The sequence below is a fragment of the Cryptomeria japonica genome, chromosome 9, assembly GCF_030272615.1.
Source record: "Cryptomeria japonica chromosome 9, Sugi_1.0, whole genome shotgun sequence".
Taxonomy (NCBI): domain Eukaryota; kingdom Viridiplantae; phylum Streptophyta; class Pinopsida; order Cupressales; family Cupressaceae; genus Cryptomeria; species Cryptomeria japonica.
This window is the reverse complement of record NC_081413.1, coordinates 714473644-714478406: the sequence shown is the minus strand read 5'-3', so window position 1 is coordinate 714478406 and position 4763 is coordinate 714473644.

Sequence of the window (4763 nt, the reverse complement as noted above, 5' to 3'; positions counted from 1 at the left end):
TGCACTTATCAGGAATTGGAGAATATGCAACATATTATCTGGAGAATGATTACATTGCACCTAGCACCTACCCGATGACAATGGAAGAGATAAAGGCAAAGCAAGAACATATTCAAGCAATGATTGAAATGACATCAGCATTAACCGACTTAGAGCTTAATGATCTAGAAGGCTGCAATGATGCTAAAGCAATGTGGAACAAGCTTATATCTGTGTATGGTGGTGATGAACATGTTCAGAGAGAAAAAGTAGACAGTCTAAGAGGTCAACTTGAATCCATGAGAATGAATGAAGGAGAGAACATAACCCAATATAGTACAAGGTTAAAGGAATCTGTCAATCAAATCAAAGGAGCAGGAGGAACTATTGAAGAAAATGATGTAACAAGTAAGTTGCACAGAACACTTCTACCTGCTTATGCCATTTGAGTCTCTGCAATCAATGAATTAAGGTCTGTACCAAACATGCAAGTATCCTTGGATGCTACTATCGGTAAGCTACATGCATTTGAGTTAAGTAATTTTGATAACAATGGGTCTTTGGTAAATAAAGTTGAATCTGCATTCAGTTCTTTTCATCTTGGTGAATCTGATGATTACAATGATAGAATGTATAAGTATACTAAAGGAAATCACAGCGGAGCAAGTGAGAGATTTCGCAAAAACATGGAAGAGGTACACAAACTATATGAGGAAATCAAAAAGCAAGAAGAGTTTGAAGCATTATTAGCTAGAAGGTTACCGAGAGGCAAAGGTAAGTATAAAGGAAAGTTACCTTTAAAATGTTTTAACTGTGATAAAATAGGACATATGGCTTCTAACTGTCCTGACAAAGAATCTAGTGAAAAGAGAGAATACCGAGATGACAGATAGAAAGACAACCAATATAGAGGTCACTGAGACTTCAAAATGAGAGATAGAAAGACATGCCTAGTAGCTGATGAGGGATCCAACAATGACAAATCTGATGGGACTGAGACAGAGGAAGTTGTATATGTGGCTATCAAAGATGGATCAAATGAAGAAAGGTATGAGGAAAAAGCCTTAATATCTCACATAAATAAAAATGATTCTTGGATCATAGACAGTGGATGCTCACATCACATGACAGGTGATAAACACAAGTTTGTTAAATTAGAAGACTATGATGGAGGTTATGTAAGATTTGGTAATGATGCACCATGTCCGGTGAAAGGTAAAGGTTCTATCACACTTCTTGACAATGCTAAATGTGATGATGTATACTGGGTTGAAGGTTTGAAATACAATTTGTTGAGTGTAGCACAACTAAACAATACAGGATATCGAATAGAATTTCAGAAAGGAAGTGTCAAAGTTCATGACAAACATGGAAAGCTTGTTGCTACTGGGACACAAACAAAAGGTAATACATTTCATCTTGACTCAACTCGAAACAATTGTTTGTATGCTAAAATAGAAGATACCTGGTTATGGCATAAAAGGTTTTGTCATGTAAATTTTGATAACCTGATCAAAATAAGTAAGAAGCACCGAGTAAGAGGCCTACCGAGCTTGGAAAAACCTATAAATGCAATATGTCAAGGATGCCAGATGGGTAAGATGACAAAGTCAAGCTTTAAAAGTAAGTCCTACACTTCTAAAGGAATTTTAGATCTTGTGCACACTGATCTTTGTGGTCCTATGAAAGTTCAAAGTTATTATGGAGATAAATACTTCATATTATTTGTGGATGATTACTCAAGGATGATGTCAATTATGTTTTTAAAAGAGAAATCAGAAGCCTTTCAAATGTTCAAATGGTATAAGGCTAGAGTTGAAAAAGAAACAGGAAGACAATTGAAATGTCTAAGATCTGACAAAGGAGGAGAATTCATTTCTGATGAATTTAATCTATTTTGCAATGATCATGGTATAAAGAGACAAGTGTCTGCACTGAGAACACCTCAGCAAAATGGGATAGCTGAAAGAAGAAACGGATCAATTGTAGATTGTGCTAGAACCCTGATGATAGAAAAGAGGGTACCTCAAACATTTTGGAGAGAAGCAATCAGCACTGCAGTTTACACCCTGAACCGAGTACAACTGAAGAAAGGAACTTTGAAGACACCGTATGAAATCTGGTATGACAAGAAACCTAATGTAAGTTACTTTAAAATATTTGGAAGTAGATGTTATGTTCACAAAGATGACAAAAATGGAAAGTTTGATCAGAAAAGCGAGGAAGGAACATTTCTTGGTTATTTTTCTAGAAGTAAAGCATTTAAATGTCTGATCAAATCATCTAACAAAATAGTGGAAAGTGCAAATGTGAAAATCGATGAATTTGCAGAAAGAAATGATGAAGGAAATTCCAAATAACCAGAAGATTATGAAGAGTTTGTATATGTTCAACCAAGAAATCCTACCGAGAAAGTTGATGAAGAAAATGAAGAAAATACCCAGTTACCGAGTGATGAAGAAGATCATACAGAGCCTACCAAGCCTATATTAGCCAAGTATGTCAGAAGAAATCATGCATCAAGTCAAATTATAGGAGATAAGGATGATCCAGTAATGACAAGGAACAAACTGAGACAAAACACCTGTCTGATATCTGAATTTGAACCGAAAAATAGTACAAGAGGCATTTAGTAATGAAGATTGGGTAAATGCTATGATAGAAGAGATTGAACAAATCAAGAAGAATGAAACATGGACACTGGTCCCAAGACCAAAAGAGAAAAATGTAATCGGTACAAAGTGGATTTTCAGAAACAAGCTAAATGAAAAAGGAGAGGTCATTCAGAATAAAGCAAGACTAGTTTGCAAAGGTTATGCTCAAGAAGAAGGAATAGATTATGGTGAGACTTTTGCACCTGCGGAAAGACTTGAAGGAGTGAGAACATTGTTGGCATAGGCTGCTTACAAAAATTTCAAGGTATATCAAATGGATGTTAAATCTGCATTTTTAAATGGTATACTAGAAGAAGAAGTTTATATTGAACAGCCTAAAGGATTTATTGAAGACAAGAATAAAGATCAGGTATGTAAGTTGAACAAAACTTTATATGGTCTAAAGCAAGCACCTAAAGCATGGTATGAAAGATTGCACTCTTACTTAATCAAGATTAGATTTATAAGGACAAGTGAAAACAACAACATGTATATGAAGAATGATAAGGACAATGGAATACTGCTTTCAACCATATTTGTTGATGATATTATTTTTTGTGGAAATGACTCTTTATGCAAGAACTTTGGAAATGAAATGTGCAAAGAATTTGAGATGTCATTAATCGGTGAAATACAATATTTTATAGGTTTACAGATACTGCAAATGAAAAATGAGATTTTCATTACTCAATCCAAGTATATAAAGGAAATCTTGAAAAAAATTGAAATGGAGGATTCTAAACCTGTAAGTACTCCTATGACTACTAATTGTAAACTATCAAAGAGTGATGAATCTGCATCTATTGATGAGACACTTTACCGATCTATGATTGGAAAGTTGTAATATGTGGTTCACAGTAGGCCGGATATAGCACATGCAGTAGGTATAGTTGCAAGATTTTTTGCAGATCCCAAAGAAACCCATATGATAGCAATCAAGAGAATTTTCAGATACTTAAGAGGCACTGAAGATTATGGTTTAGTGTATAAAAAGAGGAATGATTTTGACTTAAAAGTCTACACTGATGCTAATTGGGCAGGAAACATTGATGATAGGAAAAGCACAAGCGGTGGAGCTTTCTTTCTAGGAGAAAGACTAGTAAGTTGGCTTAGCAAGAAACAAGGATGCATTTCACAGTCAACAACTGAAGCTGAATATGTCGCTGCAGTATTGAATTGCACCAATATAGCATGGATCAAGCAACTGTTGGAAGGTATGAATGAGAAAGGTACTGAGCCAATAACTGTATTATGTGATAATACTAGTGCCATTAACATTTCAAAGAATCTGGTAATGCATTCTAAGACAAAGCATATCTCTATAAAGTATCATTAACTCAGAGAAGAAGTTCAAGAGAAGAAAGTTGTGCTGGAATATATTAGTTCAAAGGAACAAATAGCAGACATTTTTACAAAGCCACTGCCAAAGGACACTTTTGAGTATCTCAGAAGTAAGTTAGGGGTTCTACCCCTATTCAGTACTCACTGACAGAGTTTGGTGAAAGCATCAATTCTCTGAATTTATAGGATAACTATTTATGAGTTGATGTTGAGTTACACACTTTAGGAGGTTACCTAAAGTTGTGTAGGAACTTGTGATTGAAGACAAGCTGCTCTGACCAAGACTGAGATGATACATTTGTATTTTCAGCAAATAAATTACTTCACAGCAGAAGAAATCATGAATTAGTTTTACTTTTAGGCATTGTTGTCAAAGGGGGAGAAGACTAATTAGTAAAGACTAATGGGTGAAGATGGGAGAAGACTAATGACTGGGGAGAATTCAAAGGATAACAGGAGAAGATTATCAACAATCCGCATCCAAATCTATTAAAATAAAATCAAGTTGGTATTACCATTAAAAGTTGATTTTTCCATCAATGCCAAAGGGGGAGATTGTTAGCATTTCACAAAGAGAGAGTGTTGGCATTCCAGTAAGATTGTTGGTATAACTGAGAAAGGATGATTACTGTCTTAATAATATTATTTTATCATTGATGTCAAGCAATTGATTTTTTGATTCAGTATGATGTTGCCATATCTTAATAAGTATGTTTTGATAAGTATAAAGATGTCGGTAAGTGACACAGAAAGAATGAAAATGAAGGGGAGTAATAAGTTATTCAATGG